Below are 23,435 nucleotides of genomic sequence, written 5' to 3'. Positions count from 1 at the left end.
CATATATACAATGGAATATTACCCAGCCATAAAAAGAAATGAAATGGAGGTATTTGTAATGAGGTGGATGGAGTTAGAGTCTGTCATACAGAGTGAAGTAAGTCAGAAAGAGAAAAACAAATACAGTATGCTAACTCATATATACGGAATCTAAGGGAAAAAAAAAAAAGGCCATGAAGAACCTAGTGGCAAGACGGGAATAAAGACACAGACCTACTAGAGAATGGACTTGAGGATATGGGGAGGGGGTGGGGTGAGATGTGACAGGGTAAGAGAGTGTCATGGACATATATACACTACCAAACGTAAAATAGATAACGAGTGGGAAGCAGCCGCATAGCACAGGGAGATCAGCTCGGTGCTTTGTGACCACCTAGAGGGATGGGATGGGGAGGGTGGGAGGGAGGGAGATGCAAGAGGGAAGAGAAATGGGAACATATTGTATATGTATAACTGATTCACTTTGTTATAAAGCAGAAGCTAACACACCATTGTAAGGCAATTATACTTCAATAAAGATGTTAAAAAAAACAAATAAATAAATAAAGACTATTACAAGAGACAAAGAAGGACACTATATAATGATCAAGGGATCCATCCAAGAGGAAGGTATAACAATTGTAAATATTTATGCACCCAACATAGGAGCACCTCAATACATAAGGCAAATACTAACAGCCATAAAAGGGGAAATCGACAGCAACACAATCATAGTAGGGGACTTTAACACCCCACTTTCACCAATGGACAGATCATCCAAAATGAAAATAAATAAGGAAACACAAGCTTTAAATGATACATTAAACAAGATGGACTTAATTGATATTTATAGGACATTCCACCCAAAAACAACAGAATACACATTTTTCTCAAGTGCTCATGGAACATTCTCCAGGATAGATCATATCTTGGGGCACAAATCAAGCCTTGGTAAATTTAAGAAAATTGAAATCGTATCAAGTATCTTTTCCGACCACAACGCTATGAGACTAGATATCAATTACAGGAAAAGATCTGTAAAAAATACAAACACATGGAGGCTACACAATACATTACTTAATAACGAAGTGATCACTGAAGAAATCAAAGGGGAAATCAAAAAATACCTAGAAACAAATGACAATGGAGATACGACGACCCAAAACCTATGGGACGCAGCAAAAGCAGTGCTAAGAGGGAAGTTTATAGCAATACAAGCCTACCTCAAGAAACAGGAAACATCTCGAATAAACAACCTAACCTTGCACCTAAAGCAATTAGAGAAAGAAGAACAAAAACACCCCAAAGCCAGCAGAAGGAAAGAAATTATAAAGATCAGGTCAGAAATAAATGAAAAAGAAATGAAGGAAACAATAGCAAAAATCAATGAAACTAAAAGCTGGTTCTTTGAGAAGATAAACAAAATTGATAAACCATTAGCCAGACTCATCAAGAGAAAAAGGGAGAAGACTCAGATCAATAGAATTAGAAATGAAAAAGGAGAAGTAACCACTGACACTGCAGAAATACAAAAGATCATGAGAGATTACTACAAGCAACTCTGTGCCAATAAAATGGACAACCTGGAAGAAATGGACAGATTCTTAGAAATGCACAAACTGCCGAGACTGAACCAGGAAGAAATAGAAAATATGAACAGACCAATCACAAGCACTGAAATTGAAACTGTGATTAAAAACCTTCCAACAAACAAAAGCCCAGGACCAGATGGCTTCACAGGTGAATTCTATCAAACATTTAGAGAAGAGCTAACGCCTATCCTTCTCAAACTCTTCCAAAATATTGCAGACGGAGGAACACTCCCCAACTCATTCTACGAGGCCACCATCACCCTGATACCAAAACCAGACAAAGATGTCACAAAGAAAGAAAACTACAGGCCAATATCACTGATGAACATAGATGCAAAAATCCTCAACAAAATACTAGCAAACAGAATCCAACAGCACATTAAAAGGATCATACACCATGATCAAGTGGGGTTTATCCCAGGAATGCAAGGATTCTTCAATATACGCAAATCAATCAATGTGATACATCATATTAACAAATTGAAGGAGAAAAACCATATGATCATCTCAATAGATGCAGAGAAAGCTTTCGACAAAATTCAGCACCCATTTATGATAAAAGCCCTGCAGAAAGTAGGCATAGAGGGAACTTTCCTCAACATAATAAAGGCCATATATGACAAACCCACAGCCAACATTGTCCTCAATGGTGAAAAACTGAAACCATTTCCACTAAGATCAGGAACAAGACAAGGTTGCCCACTCTCACCACTATTATTCAACATAGTTTTGGAAGTGTTAGCCACAGCAATCAGAGAAGACAAAGAAATAAAAGGAATCCAAATCGGAAAAGAAGAAGTAAAGCTGTCACTATTTGCAGATGACATGATACTATACATAGAGAATCCTAAAGGTGCTACCAGAAAACTCCTAGAGCTAATCAATGAATTTGGTAAAGTAGCAGGATACAAAATTAATGCACAGAAATCTCTTGCATTCTATACACTAATGACGAAAAATCTCAAAGTGAAATTAAGAAAACACTCCCATTTACCATTGCAACAAAAAGAATAAAATATCTAGGAATAAACCTACCTAAGGAGACAAAAGACCTGTATGCAGAAAATTATAAGACACTGATGAAAGAAATTAAAGATGATACAAATAGATGGAGAGATATACCATGTTCCTGGATTGGAAGAATCAACATTGTGAAAATGACTCTACTACCCAAAGCAATCTACAGATTCAATGCAATCCCTATCAAACTACCACTGGCATTTTTCACAGAACTAGAACAAAAAATTTCACAATTTGTATGGAAACACAAAAGACCCCGAATAGCCAAAGCAATCTTGAGAACGAAAAATGGAGCTGGGGGAATCAGGCTCCCTGACTTCAGACTATATTACAAAGCTTCAGTAATCAAGACAGTTTGGTACTGGCACAAAAACAGAAATATAGATCAATGGAACAGGATAGAAAGCCCAGAGATAAACCCACACACATATGGGCACCTTATTTTTGATAAAGGAGGCAAGCATATACAGTGGAGAAAAGACAGCCTCTTCAATAAGTGGTGCTGGGAAAATTGGACAGGTACATGTAAAAGTATGAAATTAGAACACTCCCTGACACCATGCACAAAAATAAACTCAAAATGGATTAAAGACCTAAGTGTAAGGGCAGACACTATCAAACTCTTAGAGGAAAACATAGGCAGAACACTCTATGACATACATCACAGCAAGATTCTTTTTGACCCAGCTCCCAGAGAAATGGAAATAAGAACACAAATAAACAAATGGGACCTAATGAAACTTACAAGCTTTTGCACAGCAAAGGAAACCATAAACAAGACCAAAAGACAACCATCAGAATGGAAGAAAATATTTGCAAATGAAGCAACTGACAAAGGATTAATCTCCAAGATTTACAAGCAGCTCAGGCAGCTCAATAACAAAAAAACGAACAACCCAATCCAAAAATGGGCCGAAGACCTAAATAGACATTTCTCCAAAGAAGATATACAGATGGCCTACAGACACATGAAAGAATGCTCAACATCATTAATCATTAGAGAAATGCAAATCAAAACTACAATGAAATATCATCTCACACCGGTGAGAATGGCCATCATCAAAAAATCTAGAAACAATAAATGCTGGAGAGGGTGTGGAGGAAAGGGAACACTCTTGAACTGTTGGTGGGAATGTAAATTGATACAGCCACTATGGAGAACAGTATGGAGGTTCCTTAAAAAACTACAAATAGAACTACCATACGACCCAGCAATTCCACTACTGGGCATATACCCTGAGAAAACCATAGGTCAAAAAGAGTCATGTACCAAAATGTTCATTGCAGCTCTATTTACAATAGCCAGGACATGGAAGCAACCTAAATGTCCATCGACAGATGAATGGATAAAGAAGATGTGGCACATATATACAATGGAATATTACCCAGCCATAAAAAGAAATGAAATGGAGGTATTTGTAATGAGGTGGATGGAGTTAGAGTCTGTCATACAGAGTGAAGTAAGTCAGAAAGAGAAAAACAAATACAGTATGCTAACTCATATATACGGAATCTAAGGGAAAAAAAAAAAAAGGCCATGAAGAACCTAGTGGCAAGACGGGAATAAAGACACAGACCTACTAGAGAATGGACTTGAGGATATGGGGAGGGGGTGGGGTGAGATGTGACAGGGTAAGAGAGTGTCATGGACATATATACACTACCAAACGTAAAATAGATAACGAGTGGGAAGCAGCCGCATAGCACAGGGAGATCAGCTCGGTGCTTTGTGACCACCTAGAGGGATGGGATGGGGAGGGTGGGAGGGAGGGAGATGCAAGAGGGAAGAGAAATGGGAACATATTGTATATGTATAACTGATTCACTTTGTTATAAAGCAGAAGCTAACACACCATTGTAAGGCAATTATACTTCAATAAAGATGTTAAAAAAACAAATAAATAAATAAAGACTATTACAAGAGACAAAGAAGGACACTATATAATGATCAAGGGATCCATCCAAGAGGAAGGTATAACAATTGTAAATATTTATGCACCCAACATAGGAGCACCTCAATACATAAGGCAAATACTAACAGCCATAAAAGGGGAAATCGACAGCAACACAATCATAGTAGGGGACTTTAACACCCCACTTTCACCAATGGACAGATCATCCAAAATGAAAATAAATAAGGAAACACAAGCTTTAAATGATACATTAAACAAGATGGACTTAATTGATATTTATAGGACATTCCACCCAAAAACAACAGAATACACATTTTTCTCAAGTGCTCATGGAACATTCTCCAGGATAGATCATATCTTGGGGCACAAATCAAGCCTTGGTAAATTTAAGAAAATTGAAATCGTATCAAGTATCTTTTCCGACCACAACGCTATGAGACTAGATATCAATTACAGGAAAAGATCTGTAAAAAATACAAACACATGGAGGCTACACAATACATTACTTAATAACGAAGTGATCACTGAAGAAATCAAAGGGGAAATCAAAAAATACCTAGAAACAAATGACAATGGAGATACGACGACCCAAAACCTATGGGACGCAGCAAAAGCAGTGCTAAGAGGGAAGTTTATAGCAATACAAGCCTACCTCAAGAAACAGGAAACATCTCGAATAAACAACCTAACCTTGCACCTAAAGCAATTAGAGAAAGAAGAACAAAAACACCCCAAAGCCAGCAGAAGGAAAGAAATTATAAAGATCAGGTCAGAAATAAATGAAAAAGAAATGAAGGAAACAATAGCAAAAATCAATGAAACTAAAAGCTGGTTCTTTGAGAAGATAAACAAAATTGATAAACCATTAGCCAGACTCATCAAGAGAAAAAGGGAGAAGACTCAGATCAATAGAATTAGAAATGAAAAAGGAGAAGTAACCACTGACACTGCAGAAATACAAAAGATCATGAGAGATTACTACAAGCAACTCTGTGCCAATAAAATGGACAACCTGGAAGAAATGGACAGATTCTTAGAAATGCACAAACTGCCGAGACTGAACCAGGAAGAAATAGAAAATATGAACAGACCAATCACAAGCACTGAAATTGAAACTGTGATTAAAAACCTTCCAACAAACAAAAGCCCAGGACCAGATGGCTTCACAGGTGAATTCTATCAAACATTTAGAGAAGAGCTAACGCCTATCCTTCTCAAACTCTTCCAAAATATTGCAGACGGAGGAACACTCCCCAACTCATTCTACGAGGCCACCATCACCCTGATACCAAAACCAGACAAAGATGTCACAAAGAAAGAAAACTACAGGCCAATATCACTGATGAACATAGATGCAAAAATCCTCAACAAAATACTAGCAAACAGAATCCAACAGCACATTAAAAGGATCATACACCATGATCAAGTGGGGTTTATCCCAGGAATGCAAGGATTCTTCAATATACGCAAATCAATCAATGTGATACATCATATTAACAAATTGAAGGAGAAAAACCATATGATCATCTCAATAGATGCAGAGAAAGCTTTCGACAAAATTCAGCACCCATTTATGATAAAAGCCCTGCAGAAAGTAGGCATAGAGGGAACTTTCCTCAACATAATAAAGGCCATATATGACAAACCCACAGCCAACATTGTCCTCAATGGTGAAAAACTGAAACCATTTCCACTAAGATCAGGAACAAGACAAGGTTGCCCACTCTCACCACTATTATTCAACATAGTTTTGGAAGTGTTAGCCACAGCAATCAGAGAAGACAAAGAAATAAAAGGAATCCAAATCGGAAAAGAAGAAGTAAAGCTGTCACTATTTGCAGATGACATGATACTATACATAGAGAATCCTAAAGGTGCTACCAGAAAACTCCTAGAGCTAATCAATGAATTTGGTAAAGTAGCAGGATACAAAATTAATGCACAGAAATCTCTTGCATTCTATACACTAATGACGAAAAATCTCAAAGTGAAATTAAGAAAACACTCCCATTTACCATTGCAACAAAAAGAATAAAATATCTAGGAATAAACCTACCTAAGGAGACAAAAGACCTGTATGCAGAAAATTATAAGACACTGATGAAAGAAATTAAAGATGATACAAATAGATGGAGAGATATACCATGTTCCTGGATTGGAAGAATCAACATTGTGAAAATGACTCTACTACCCAAAGCAATCTACAGATTCAATGCAATCCCTATCAAACTACCACTGGCATTTTTCACAGAACTAGAACAAAAAATTTCACAATTTGTATGGAAACACAAAAGACCCCGAATAGCCAAAGCAATCTTGAGAACGAAAAATGGAGCTGGGGGAATCAGGCTCCCTGACTTCAGACTATATTACAAAGCTTCAGTAATCAAGACAGTTTGGTACTGGCACAAAAACAGAAATATAGATCAATGGAACAGGATAGAAAGCCCAGAGATAAACCCACACACATATGGGCACCTTATTTTTGATAAAGGAGGCAAGCATATACAGTGGAGAAAAGACAGCCTCTTCAATAAGTGGTGCTGGGAAAATTGGACAGGTACATGTAAAAGTATGAAATTAGAACACTCCCTGACACCATGCACAAAAATAAACTCAAAATGGATTAAAGACCTAAGTGTAAGGGCAGACACTATCAAACTCTTAGAGGAAAACATAGGCAGAACACTCTATGACATACATCACAGCAAGATTCTTTTTGACCCAGCTCCCAGAGAAATGGAAATAAGAACACAAATAAACAAATGGGACCTAATGAAACTTACAAGCTTTTGCACAGCAAAGGAAACCATAAACAAGACCAAAAGACAACCATCAGAATGGAAGAAAATATTTGCAAATGAAGCAACTGACAAAGGATTAATCTCCAAGATTTACAAGCAGCTCAGGCAGCTCAATAACAAAAAAACGAACAACCCAATCCAAAAATGGGCCGAAGACCTAAATAGACATTTCTCCAAAGAAGATATACAGATGGCCTACAGACACATGAAAGAATGCTCAACATCATTAATCATTAGAGAAATGCAAATCAAAACTACAATGAAATATCATCTCACACCGGTCAGAATGGCCATCATCAAAAAATCTAGAAACAATAAATGCTGGAGAGGGTGTGGAGGAAAGGGAACACTCTTGAACTGTTGGTGGGAATGTAAATTGATACAGCCACTATGGAGAACAGTATGGAGGTTCCTTAAAAAACTACAAATAGAACTACCATACGACCCAGCAATTCCACTACTGGGCATATACCCTGAGAAAACCATAGGTCAAAAAGAGTCATGTACCAAAATGTTCATTGCAGCTCTATTTACAATAGCCAGGACATGGAAGCAACCTAAATGTCCATCGACAGATGAATGGATAAAGAAGATGTGGCACATATATACAATGGAATATTACCCAGCCATAAAAAGAAATGAAATGGAGGTATTTGTAATGAGGTGGATGGAGTTAGAGTCTGTCATACAGAGTGAAGTAAGTCAGAAAGAGAAAAACAAATACAGTATGCTAACTCATATATACGGAATCTAAGGGAAAAAAAAAAAAAGGCCATGAAGAACCTAGTGGCAAGACGGGAATAAAGACACAGACCTACTAGAGAATGGACTTGAGGATATGGGGAGGGGGTGGGGTGAGATGTGACAGGGTAAGAGAGTGTCATGGACATATATACACTACCAAACGTAAAATAGATAACGAGTGGGAAGCAGCCGCATAGCACAGGGAGATCAGCTCGGTGCTTTGTGACCACCTAGAGGGATGGGATGGGGAGGGTGGGAGGGAGGGAGATGCAAGAGGGAAGAGAAATGGGAACATATTGTATATGTATAACTGATTCACTTTGTTATAAAGCAGAAGCTAACACACCATTGTAAGGCAATTATACTTCAATAAAGATGTTAAAAAAAACAAATAAATAAATAAAGACTATTACAAGAGACAAAGAAGGACACTATATAATGATCAAGGGATCCATCCAAGAGGAAGGTATAACAATTGTAAATATTTATGCACCCAACATAGGAGCACCTCAATACATAAGGCAAATACTAACAGCCATAAAAGGGGAAATCGACAGCAACACAATCATAGTAGGGGACTTTAACACCCCACTTTCACCAATGGACAGATCATCCAAAATGAAAATAAATAAGGAAACACAAGCTTTAAATGATACATTAAACAAGATGGACTTAATTGATATTTATAGGACATTCCACCCAAAAACAACAGAATACACATTTTTCTCAAGTGCTCATGGAACATTCTCCAGGATAGATCATATCTTGGGGCACAAATCAAGCCTTGGTAAATTTAAGAAAATTGAAATCGTATCAAGTATCTTTTCCGACCACAACGCTATGAGACTAGATATCAATTACAGGAAAAGATCTGTAAAAAATACAAACACATGGAGGCTACACAATACATTACTTAATAACGAAGTGATCACTGAAGAAATCAAAGGGGAAATCAAAAAATACCTAGAAACAAATGACAATGGAGATACGACGACCCAAAACCTATGGGACGCAGCAAAAGCAGTGCTAAGAGGGAAGTTTATAGCAATACAAGCCTACCTCAAGAAACAGGAAACATCTCGAATAAACAACCTAACCTTGCACCTAAAGCAATTAGAGAAAGAAGAACAAAAAAACCCCAAAGCCAGCAGAAGGAAAGAAATTATAAAGATCAGGTCAGAAATAAATGAAAAAGAAATGAAGGAAACAATAGCAAAAATCAATGAAACTAAAAGCTGGTTCTTTGAGAAGATAAACAAAATTGATAAACCATTAGCCAGACTCATCAAGAGAAAAAGGGAGAAGACTCAGATCAATAGAATTAGAAATGAAAAAGGAGAAGTAACCACTGACACTGCAGAAATACAAAAGATCATGAGAGATTACTACAAGCAACTCTGTGCCAATAAAATGGACAACCTGGAAGAAATGGACAGATTCTTAGAAATGCACAAACTGCCGAGACTGAACCAGGAAGAAATAGAAAATATGAACAGACCAATCACAAGCACTGAAATTGAAACTGTGATTAAAAACCTTCCAACAAACAAAAGCCCAGGACCAGATGGCTTCACAGGTGAATTCTATCAAACATTTAGAGAAGAGCTAACACCTATCCTTCTCAAACTCTTCCAAAATATTGCAGACGGAGGAACACTCCCCAACTCATTCTACGAGGCCACCATCACCCTGATACCAAAACCAGACAAAGATGTCACAAAGAAAGAAAACTACAGGCCAATATCACTGATGAACATAGATGCAAAAATCCTCAACAAAATACTAGCAAACAGAATCCAACAACACATTAAAAGGATCATACACCATGATCAAGTGGGGTTTATCCCAGGAATGCAAGGATTCTTCAATATACGCAAATCAATCAATGTGATACATCATATTAACAAATTGAAGGAGAAAAACCATATGATCATCTCAATAGATGCAGAGAAAGCTTTCGACAAAATTCAGCACCCATTTATGATAAAAGCCCTGCAGAAAGTAGGCATAGAGGGAACTTTCCTCAACATAATAAAGGCCATATATGACAAACCCACAGCCAACATTGTCCTCAATGGTGAAAAACTGAAACCATTTCCACTAAGATCAGGAACAAGACAAGGTTGCCCACTCTCACCACTATTATTCAACATAGTTTTGGAAGTGTTAGCCACAGCAATCAGAGAAGACAAAGAAATAAAAGGAATCCAAATCGGAAAAGAAGAAGTAAAGCTGTCACTATTTGCAGATGACATGATACTATACATAGAGAATCCTAAAGGTGCTACCAGAAAACTCCTAGAGCTAATCAATGAATTTGGTAAAGTAGCAGGATACAAAATTAATGCACAGAAATCTCTTGCATTCTATACACTAATGACGAAAAATCTCAAAGTGAAATTAAGAAAACACTCCCATTTACCATTGCAACAAAAAGAATAAAATATCTAGGAATAAACCTACCTAAGGAGACAAAAGACCTGTATGCAGAAAATTATAAGACACTGATGAAAGAAATTAAAGATGATACAAATAGATGGAGAGATATACCATGTTCCTGGATTGGAAGAATCAACATTGTGAAAATGACTCTACTACCCAAAGCAATCTACAGATTCAATGCAATCCCTATCAAACTACCACTGGCATTTTTCACAGAACTAGAACAAAAAATTTCACAATTTGTATTTAAACACAAAAGACCCCGAATAGCCAAAGCAATCTTGAGAACGAAAAATGGAGCTGGGGGAATCAGGCTCCCTGACTTAAGACTATATTACAAAGCTTCAGTAATCAAGACAGTTTGGTACTGGCACAAAAACAGAAATATAGATCAATGGAACAGGATAGAAAGCCCAGAGATAAACCCACACACATATGGGCACCTTATTTTTGATAAAGGAGGCAAGCATATACAGTGGAGAAAAGACAGCCTCTTCAATAAGTGGTGCTGGGAAAATTGGACAGGTACATGTAAAAGTATGAAATTAGAACACTCCCTGACACCATGCACAAAAATAAACTCAAAATGGATTAAAGACCTAAGTGTAAGGGCAGACACTATCAAACTCTTAGAGGAAAACATAGGCAGAACACTCTATGACATACATCACAGCAAGATTCTTTTTGACCCAGCTCCCAGAGAAATGGAAATAAGAACACAAATAAACAAATGGGACCTAATGAAACTTACAAGCTTTTGCACAGCAAAGGAAACCATAAACAAGACCAAAAGACAACCATCAGAATGGAAGAAAATATTTGCAAATGAAGCAACTGACAAAGGATTAATCTCCAAGATTTACAAGCAGCTCAGGCAGCTCAATAACAAAAAAACGAACAACCCAATCCAAAAATGGGCCGAAGACCTAAATAGACATTTCTCCAAAGAAGATATACAGATGGCCTACAGACACATGAAAGAATGTTCAACATCATTAATCATTAGAGAAATGCAAATCAAAACTACAATGAAATATCATCTCACACCGGTCAGAATGGCCATCATCAAAAAATCTAGAAACAATAAATGCTGGAGAGGGTGTGGAGGAAAGGGAACACTCTTGAACTGTTGGTGGGAATGTAAATTGATACAGCCACTATGGAGAACAGTATGGAGGTTCCTTAAAAAACTACAAATAGTACTACCATACGACCCAGCAATTCCACTACTGGGCATATACCCTGAGAAAACCATAGGTCAAAAAGAGTCATGTACCAAAATGTTCATTGCAGCTCTATTTACAATAGCCAGGACATGGAAGCAACCTAAATGTCCATCGACAGATGAATGGATAAAGAAGATGTGGCACATATATACAATGGAATATTACTCAGCCATAAAAAGAAATGAAATGGAGGTATTTGTAATGAGGTGGATGGAGTTAGAGTCTGTCATACAGAGTGAAGTAAGTCAGAAAGAGAAAAACAAATACAGTATGCTAACTCATATATACGGAATCTAAGGGGAAAAAAAAAAGGCCATGAAGAACCTAGTGGCAAGACGGGAATAAAGACACAGACCTACTAGAGAATGGACTTGAGGATATGGGGAGGGGGTGGGGTGAGATGTGACAGGGTAAGAGAGTGTCATGGACATATATACACTACCAAACGTAAAATAGATAACGAGTGGGAAGCAGCCGCATAGCACAGGGAGATCAGCTCGGTGCTTTGTGACCACCTAGAGGGATGGGATGGGGAGGGTGGGAGGGAGGGAGATGCAAGAGGGAAGAGAAATGGGAACATATTGTATATGTATAACTGATTCACTTTGTTATAAAGCAGAAGCTAACACACCATTGTAAGGCAATTATACTTCAATAAAGATGTTAAAAAAAACAAATAAATAAATAAAGACTATTACAAGAGACAAAGAAGGACACTATATAATGATCAAGGGATCCATCCAAGAGGAAGGTATAACAATTGTAAATATTTATGCACCCAACATAGGAGCACCTCAATACATAAGGCAAATACTAACAGCCATAAAAGGGGAAATCGACAGCAACACAATCATAGTAGGGGACTTTAACACCCCACTTTCACCAATGGACAGATCATCCAAAATGAAAATAAATAAGGAAACACAAGCTTTAAATGATACATTAAACAAGATGGACTTAATTGATATTTATAGGACATTCCACCCAAAAACAACAGAATACACATTTTTCTCAAGTGCTCATGGAACATTCTCCAGGATAGATCATATCTTGGGGCACAAATCAAGCCTTGGTAAATTTAAGAAAATTGAAATCGTATCAAGTATCTTTTCCGACCACAACGCTATGAGACTAGATATCAATTACAGGAAAAGATCTGTAAAAAATACAAACACATGGAGGCTACACAATACATTACTTAATAACGAAGTGATCACTGAAGAAATCAAAGGGGAAATCAAAAAATACCTAGAAACAAATGACAATGGAGATACGACGACCCAAAACCTATGGGACGCAGCAAAAGCAGTGCTAAGAGGGAAGTTTATAGCAATACAAGCCTACCTCAAGAAACAGGAAACATCTCGAATAAACAACCTAACCTTGCACCTAAAGCAATTAGAGAAAGAAGAACAAAAAAACCCCAAAGCCAGCAGAAGGAAAGAAATTATAAAGATCAGGTCAGAAATAAATGAAAAAGAAATGAAGGAAACAATAGCAAAAATCAATGAAACTAAAAGCTGGTTCTTTGAGAAGATAAACAAAATTGATAAACCATTAGCCAGACTCATCAAGAGAAAAAGGGAGAAGACTCAGATCAATAGAATTAGAAATGAAAAAGGAGAAGTAACCACTGACACTGCAGAAATACAAAAGATCATGAGAGATTACTACAAGCAACTCTGTGCCAATAAAATGGACAACCTGGAAGAAATGGACAGATTCTTAGAAATGCACAAACTGCCGAGACTGAACCAGGAAGAAATAGAAAATATGAACAGACCAATCACAAGCACTGAAATTGAAACTGTGATTAAAAACCTTCCAACAAACAAAAGCCCAGGACCAGATGGCTTCACAGGTGAATTCTATCAAACATTTAGAGAAGAGCTAACGCCTATCCTTCTCAAACTCTTCCAAAATATTGCAGACGGAGGAACACTCCCCAACTCATTCTACGAGGCCACCATCACCCTGATACCAAAACCAGACAAAGATGTCACAAAGAAAGAAAACTACAGGCCAATATCACTGATGAACATAGATGCAAAAATCCTCAACAAAATACTAGCAAACAGAATCCAACAACACATTAAAAGGATCATACACCATGATCAAGTGGGGTTTATCCCAGGAATGCAAGGATTCTTCAATATACGCAAATCAATCAATGTGATACATCATATTAACAAATTGAAGGAGAAAAACCATATGATCATCTCAATAGATGCAGAGAAAGCTTTCGACAAAATTCAGCACCCATTTATGATAAAAGCCCTGCAGAAAGTAGGCATAGAGGGAACTTTCCTCAACATAATAAAGGCCATATATGACAAACCCACAGCCAACATTGTCCTCAATGGTGAAAAACTGAAACCATTTCCACTAAGATCAGGAACAAGACAAGGTTGCCCACTCTCACCACTATTATTCAACATAGTTTTGGAAGTGTTAGCCACAGCAATCAGAGAAGACAAAGAAATAAAAGGAATCCAAATCGGAAAAGAAGAAGTAAAGCTGTCACTATTTGCAGATGACATGATACTATACATAGAGAATCCTAAAGGTGCTACCAGAAAACTCCTAGAGCTAATCAATGAATTTGGTAAAGTAGCAGGATACAAAATTAATGCACAGAAATCTCTTGCATTCTATACACTAATGACGAAAAATCTCAAAGTGAAATTAAGAAAACACTCCCATTTACCATTGCAACAAAAAGAATAAAATATCTAGGAATAAACCTACCTAAGGAGACAAAAGACCTGTATGCAGAAAATTATAAGACACTGATGAAAGAAATTAAAGATGATACAAATAGATGGAGAGATATACCATGTTCCTGGATTGGAAGAATCAACATTGTGAAAATGACTCTACTACCCAAAGCAATCTACAGATTCAATGCAATCCCTATCAAACTACCACTGGCATTTTTCACAGAACTAGAACAAAAAATTTCACAATTTGTATGGAAACACAAAAGACCCCGAAGAGCCAAAGCAATCTTGAGAACGAAAAATGGAGCTGGGGGAATCAGGCTCCCTGACTTCAGACTATATTACAAAGCTTCAGTAATCAAGACAGTTTGGTACTGGCACAAAAACAGAAATATAGATCAATGGAACAGGATAGAAAGCCCAGAGATAAACCCACACACATATGGGCACCTTATTTTTGATAAAGGAGGCAAGCATATACAGTGGAGAAAAGACAGCCTCTTCAATAAGTGGTGCTGGGAAAATTGGACAGGTACATGTAAAAGTATGAAATTAGAACACTCCCTGACACCATGCACAAAAATAAACTCAAAATGGATTAAAGACCTAAGTGTAAGGGCAGACACTATCAAACTCTTAGAGGAAAACATAGGCAGAACACTCTATGACATACATCACAGCAAGATTCTTTTTGACCCAGCTCCCAGAGAAATGGAAATAAGAACACAAATAAACAAATGGGACCTAATGAAACTTACAAGCTTTTGCACAGCAAAGGAAACCATAAACAAGACCAAAAGACAACCATCAGAATGGAAGAAAATATTTGCAAATGAAGCAACTGACAAAGGATTAATCTCCAAGATTTACAAGCAGCTCAGGCAGCTCAATAACAAAAAAACGAACAACCCAATCCAAAAACGGGCCGAAGACCTAAATAGACATTTCTCCAAAGAAGATATACAGATGGCCTACAGACACATGAAAGAATGCTCAACATCATTAATCATTAGAGAAATGCAAATCAAAACTACAATGAAATATCATCTCACACCGGTCAGAATGGCCATCATCAAAAAATCTAGAAACAATAAATGCTGGAGAGGGTGTGGAGGAAAGGGAACACTCTTGAACTGTTGGTGGGAATGTAAATTGATACAGCCACTATGGAGAACAGTATGGAGGTTCCTTAAAAAACTACAAATAGAACTACCATACGACCCAGCAATTCCACTACTGGGCATATACCCTGAGAAAACCATAGGTCAAAAAGAGTCATGTACCAAAATGTTCATTGCAGCTCTATTTACAATAGCCAGGACATGGAAGCAACCTAAATGTCCATCGACAGATGAATGGATAAAGAAGATGTGGCACATATATACAATGGAATATTACTCAGCCATAAAAAGAAATGAAATGGAGGTATTTGTAATGAGGTGGATGGAGTTAGAGTCTGTCATACAGAGTGAAGTAAGTCAGAAAGAGAAAAACAAATACAGTATGCTAACTCATATATACGGAATCTAAGGGGAAAAAAAAAAAGGCCATGAAGAACCTAGTGGCAAGACGGGAATAAAGACACAGACCTACTAGAGAATGGACTTGAGGATATGGGGAGGGGGTGGGGTGAGATGTGACAGGGTAAGAGAGTGTCATGGACATATATACACTACCAAACGTAAAATAGATAACGAGTGGGAAGCAGCCGCATAGCACAGGGAGATCAGCTTGGTGCTTTGTGACCACCTAGAGGGATGGGATGGGGAGGGTGGGAGGGAGGGAGATGCAAGAGGGAAGAGAAATGGGAACATATTGTATATGTATAACTGATTCACTTTGTTATAAAGCAGAAGCTAACACACCATTGTAAGGCAATTATACTTCAATAAAGATGTTAAAAAAAACAAATAAATAAATAAAGACTATTACAAGAGACAAAGAAGGACACTATATAATGATCAAGGGATCCATCCAAGAGGAAGGTATAACAATTGTAAATATTTATGCACCCAACATAGGAGCACCTCAATACATAAGGCAAATACTAACAGCCATAAAAGGGGAAATCGACAGCAACACAATCATAGTAGGGGACTTTAACACCCCACTTTCACCAATGGACAGATCATCCAAAATGAAAATAAATAAGGAAACACAAGCTTTAAATGATACATTAAACAAGATGGACTTAATTGATATTTATAGGACATTCCACCCAAAAACAACAGAATACACATTTTTCTCAAGTGCTCATGGAACATTCTCCAGGATAGATCATATCTTGGGGCACAAATCAAGCCTTGGTAAATTTAAGAAAATTGAAATCGTATCAAGTATCTTTTCCGACCACAACGCTATGAGACTAGATATCAATTACAGGAAAAGATCTGTAAAAAATACAAACACATGGAGGCTACACAATACATTACTTAATAACGAAGTGATCACTGAAGAAATCAAAGGGGAAATCAAAAAATACCTAGAAACAAATGACAATGGAGATACGACGACCCAAAACCTATGGGACGCAGCAAAAGCAGTGCTAAGAGGGAAGTTTATAGCAATACAAGCCTACCTCAAGAAACAGGAAACATCTCGAATAAACAACCTAACCTTGCACCTAAAGCAATTAGAGAAAGAAGAACAAAAAAACCCCAAAGCCAGCAGAAGGAAAGAAATTATAAAGATCAGGTCAGAAATAAATGAAAAAGAAATGAAGGAAACAATAGCAAAAATCAATGAAACTAAAAGCTGGTTCTTTGAGAAGATAAACAAAATTGATAAACCATTAGCCAGACTCATCAAGAGAAAAAGGGAGAAGACTCAGATCAATAGAATTAGAAATGAAAAAGGAGAAGTAACCACTGACACTGCAGAAATACAAAAGATCATGAGAGATTACTACAAGCAACTCTGTGCCAATAAAATGGACAACCTGGAAGAAATGGACAGATTCTTAGAAATGCACAAACTGCCGAGACTGAACCAGGAAGAAATAGAAAATATGAACAGACCAATCACAAGCACTGAAATTGAAACTGTGATTAAAAACCTTCCAACAAACAAAAGCCCAGGACCAGATGGCTTCACAGGTGAATTCTATCAAACATTTAGAGAAGAGCTAACGCCTATCCTTCTCAAACTCTTCCAAAATATTGCAGACGGAGGAACACTCCCCAACTCATTCTACGAGGCCACCATCACCCTGATACCAAAACCAGACAAAGATGTCACAAAGAAAGAAAACTACAGGCCAATATCACTGATGAACATAGATGCAAAAATCCTCAACAAAATACTAGCAAACAGAATCCAACAACACATTAAAAGGATCATACACCATGATCAAGTGGGGTTTATCCCAGGAATGCAAGGATTCTTCAATATACGCAAATCAATCAATGTGATACATCATATTAACAAATTGAAGGAGAAAAACCATATGATCATCTCAATAGATGCAGAGAAAGCTTTCGACAAAATTCAGCACCCATTTATGATAAAAGCCCTGCAGAAAGTAGGCATAGAGGGAACTTTCCTCAACATAATAAAGGCCATATATGACAAACCCACAGCCAACATTGTCCTCAATGGTGAAAAACTGAAACCATTTCCACTAAGATCAGGAACAAGACAAGGTTGCCCACTCTCACCACTATTATTCAACATAGTTTTGGAAGTGTTAGCCACAGCAATCAGAGAAGACAAAGAAATAAAAGGAATCCAAATCGGAAAAGAAGAAGTAAAGCTGTCACTATTTGCAGATGACATGATACTATACATAGAGAATCCTAAAGGTGCTACCAGAAAACTCCTAGAGCTAATCAATGAATTTGGTAAAGTAGCAGGATACAAAATTAATGCACAGAAATCTCTTGCATTCTATACACTAATGACGAAAAATCTCAAAGTGAAATTAAGAAAACACTCCCATTTACCATTGCAACAAAAAGAATAAAATATCTAGGAATAAACCTACCTAAGGAGACAAAAGACCTGTATGCAGAAAATTATAAGACACTGATGAAAGAAATTAAAGATGATACAAATAGATGGAGAGATATACCATGTTCCTGGATTGGAAGAATCAACATTGTGAAAATGACTCTACTACCCAAAGCAATCTACAGATTCAATGCAATCCCTATCAAACTACCACTGGCATTTTTCACAGAACTAGAACAAAAAATTTCACAATTTGTATGGAAACACAAAAGACCCCGAAGAGCCAAAGCAATCTTGAGAACGAAAAATGGAGCTGGGGGAATCAGGCTCCCTGACTTCAGACTATATTACAAAGCTTCAGTAATCAAGACAGTTTGGTACTGGCACAAAAACAGAAATATAGATCAATGGAACAGGATAGAAAGCCCAGAGATAAACCCACACACATATGGGCACCTTATTTTTGATAAAGGAGGCAAGCATATACAGTGGAGAAAAGACAGCCTCTTCAATAAGTGGTGCTGGGAAAATTGGACAGGTACATGTAAAAGTATGAAATTAGAACACTCCCTGACACCATGCACAAAAATAAACTCAAAATGGATTAAAGACCTAAGTGTAAGGGCAGACACTATCAAACTCTTAGAGGAAAACATAGGCAGAACACTCTATGACATACATCACAGCAAGATTCTTTTTGACCCAGCTCCCAGAGAAATGGAAATAAGAACACAAATAAACAAATGGGACCTAATGAAACTTACAAGCTTTTGCACAGCAAAGGAAACCATAAACAAGACCAAAAGACAACCATCAGAATGGAAGAAAATATTTGCAAATGAAGCAACTGACAAAGGATTAATCTCCAAGATTTACAAGCAGCTCAGGCAGCTCAATAACAAAAAAACGAACAACCCAATCCAAAAACGGGCCGAAGACCTAAATAGACATTTCTCCAAAGAAGATATACAGATGGCCTACAGACACATGAAAGAATGCTCAACATCATTAATCATTAGAGAAATGCAAATCAAAACTACAATGAAATATCATCTCACACCGGTCAGAATGGCCATCATCAAAAAATCTAGAAACAATAAATGCTGGAGAGGGTGTGGAGGAAAGGGAACACTCTTGAACTGTTGGTGGGAATGTAAATTGATACAGCCACTATGGAGAACAGTATGGAGGTTCCTTAAAAAACTACAAATAGAACTACCATACGACCCAGCAATTCCACTACTGGGCATATACCCTGAGAAAACCATAGGTCAAAAAGAGTCATGTACCAAAATGTTCATTGCAGCTCTATTTACAATAGCCAGGACATGGAAGCAACCTAAATGTCCATCGACAGATGAATGGATAAAGAAGATGTGGCACATATATACAATGGAATATTACCCAGCCATAAAAAGAAATGAAATGGAGGTATTTGTAATGAGGTGGATGGAGTTAGAGTCTGTCATACAGAGTGAAGTAAGTCAGAAAGAGAAAAACAAATACAGTATGCTAACTCATATATACGGAATCTAAGGGAAAAAAAAAAAAAGGCCATGAAGAACCTAGTGGCAAGACGGGAATAAAGACACAGACCTACTAGAGAATGGACTTGAGGATATGGGGAGGGGGTGGGGTGAGATGTGACAGGGTAAGAGAGTGTCATGGACATATATACACTACCAAACGTAAAATAGATAACGAGTGGGAAGCAGCCGCATAGCACAGGGAGATCAGCTCGGTGCTTTGTGACCACCTAGAGGGATGGGATGGGGAGGGTGGGAGGGAGGGAGATGCAAGAGGGAAGAGAAATGGGAACATATTGTATATGTATAACTGATTCACTTTGTTATAAAGCAGAAGCTAACACACCATTGTAAGGCAATTATACTTCAATAAAGATGTTAAAAAAAACAAATAAATAAATAAAGACTATTACAAGAGACAAAGAAGGACACTATATAATGATCAAGGGATCCATCCAAGAGGAAGGTATAACAATTGTAAATATTTATGCACCCAACATAGGAGCACCTCAATACATAAGGCAAATACTAACAGCCATAAAAGGGGAAATCGACAGCAACACAATCATAGTAGGGGACTTTAACACCCCACTTTCACCAATGGACAGATCATCCAAAATGAAAATAAATAAGGAAACACAAGCTTTAAATGATACATTAAACAAGATGGACTTAATTGATATTTATAGGACATTCCACCCAAAAACAACAGAATACACATTTTTCTCAAGTGCTCATGGAACATTCTCCAGGATAGATCATATCTTGGGGCACAAATCAAGCCTTGGTAAATTTAAGAAAATTGAAATCGTATCAAGTATCTTTTCCGACCACAACGCTATGAGACTAGATATCAATTACAGGAAAAGATCTGTAAAAAATACAAACACATGGAGGCTACACAATACATTACTTAATAACGAAGTGATCACTGAAGAAATCAAAGGGGAAATCAAAAAATACCTAGAAACAAATGACAATGGAGATACGACGACCCAAAACCTATGGGACGCAGCAAAAGCAGTGCTAAGAGGGAAGTTTATAGCAATACAAGCCTACCTCAAGAAACAGGAAACATCTCGAATAAACAACCTAACCTTGCACCTAAAGCAATTAGAGAAAGAAGAACAAAAAAACCCCAAAGCCAGCAGAAGGAAAGAAATTATAAAGATCAGGTCAGAAATAAATGAAAAAGAAATGAAGGAAACAATAGCAAAAATCAATGAAACTAAAAGCTGGTTCTTTGAGAAGATAAACAAAATTGATAAACCATTAGCCAGACTCATCAAGAGAAAAAGGGAGAAGACTCAGATCAATAGAATTAGAAATGAAAAAGGAGAAGTAACCACTGACACTGCAGAAATACAAAAGATCATGAGAGATTACTACAAGCAACTCTGTGCCAATAAAATGGACAACCTGGAAGAAATGGACAGATTCTTAGAAATGCACAAACTGCCGAGACTGAACCAGGAAGAAATAGAAAATATGAACAGACCAATCACAAGCACTGAAATTGAAACTGTGATTAAAAACCTTCCAACAAACAAAAGCCCAGGACCAGATGGCTTCACAGGTGAATTCTATCAAACATTTAGAGAAGAGCTAACACCTATCCTTCTCAAACTCTTCCAAAATATTGCAGACGGAGGAACACTCCCCAACTCATTCTACGAGGCCACCATCACCCTGATACCAAAACCAGACAAAGATGTCACAAAGAAAGAAAACTACAGGCCAATATCACTGATGAACATAGATGCAAAAATCCTCAACAAAATACTAGCAAACAGAATCCAACAACACATTAAAAGGATCATACACCATGATCAAGTGGGGTTTATCCCAGGAATGCAAGGATTCTTCAATATACGCAAATCAATCAATGTGATACATCATATTAACAAATTGAAGGAGAAAAACCATATGATCATCTCAATAGATGCAGAGAAAGCTTTCGACAAAATTCAGCACCCATTTATGATAAAAGCCCTGCAGAAAGTAGGCATAGAGGGAACTTTCCTCAACATAATAAAGGCCATATATGACAAACCCACAGCCAACATTGTCCTCAATGGTGAAAAACTGAAACCATTTCCACTAAGATCAGGAACAAGACAAGGTTGCCCACTCTCACCACTATTATTCAACATAGTTTTGGAAGTGTTAGCCACAGCAATCAGAGAAGACAAAGAAATAAAAGGAATCCAAATCGGAAAAGAAGAAGTAAAGCTGTCACTATTTGCAGATGACATGATACTATACATAGAGAATCCTAAAGGTGCTACCAGAAAACTCCTAGAGCTAATCAATGAATTTGGTAAAGTAGCAGGATACAAAATTAATGCACAGAAATCTCTTGCATTCTATACACTAATGACGAAAAATCTCAAAGTGAAATTAAGAAAACACTCCCATTTACCATTGCAACAAAAAGAATAAAATATCTAGGAATAAACCTACCTAAGGAGACAAAAGACCTGTATGCAGAAAATTATAAGACACTGATGAAAGAAATTAAAGATGATACAAATAGATGGAGAGATATACCATGTTCCTGGATTGGAAGAATCAACATTGTGAAAATGACTCTACTACCCAAAGCAATCTACAGATTCAATGCAATCCCTATCAAACTACCACTGGCATTTTTCACAGAACTAGAACAAAAAATTTCACAATTTGTATGGAAACACAAAAGACCCCGAAGAGCCAAAGCAATCTTGAGAACGAAAAATGGAGCTGGGGGAATCAGGCTCCCTGACTTCAGACTATATTACAAAGCTTCAGTAATCAAGACAGTTTGGTACTGGCACAAAAACAGAAATATAGATCAATGGAACAGGATAGAAAGCCCAGAGATAAACCCACACACATATGGGCACCTTATTTTTGATAAAGGAGGCAAGCATATACAGTGGAGAAAAGACAGCCTCTTCAATAAGTGGTGCTGGGAAAATTGGACAGGTACATGTAAAAGTATGAAATTAGAACACTCCCTGACACCATGCACAAAAATAAACTCAAAATGGATTAAAGACCTAAGTGTAAGGGCAGACACTATCAAACTCTTAGAGGAAAACATAGGCAGAACACTCTATGACATACATCACAGCAAGATTCTTTTTGACCCAGCTCCCAGAGAAATGGAAATAAGAACACAAATAAACAAATGGGACCTAATGAAACTTACAAGCTTTTGCACAGCAAAGGAAACCATAAACAAGACCAAAAGACAACCATCAGAATGGAAGAAAATATTTGCAAATGAAGCAACTGACAAAGGATTAATCTCCAAGATTTACAAGCAGCTCAGGCAGCTCAATAACAAAAAAACGAACAACCCAATCCAAAAATGGGCCGAAGACCTAAATAGACATTTCTCCAAAGAAGATATACAGATGGCCTACAGACACATGAAAGAATGCTCAACATCATTAATCATTAGAGAAATGCAAATCAAAACTACAATGAAATATCATCTCACACCGGTCAGAATGGCCATCATCAAAAAATCTAGA

This window comes from Balaenoptera physalus (assembly GCF_965194825.1).
Source record: "Balaenoptera physalus genome assembly, chromosome: X".
In the NCBI taxonomy this organism is placed as follows: Eukaryota; Metazoa; Chordata; class Mammalia; order Artiodactyla; family Balaenopteridae; genus Balaenoptera; species Balaenoptera physalus.
The sequence above is the reverse complement of the archived record's forward strand: the minus strand, read 5'-3'. Positions refer to the sequence as shown.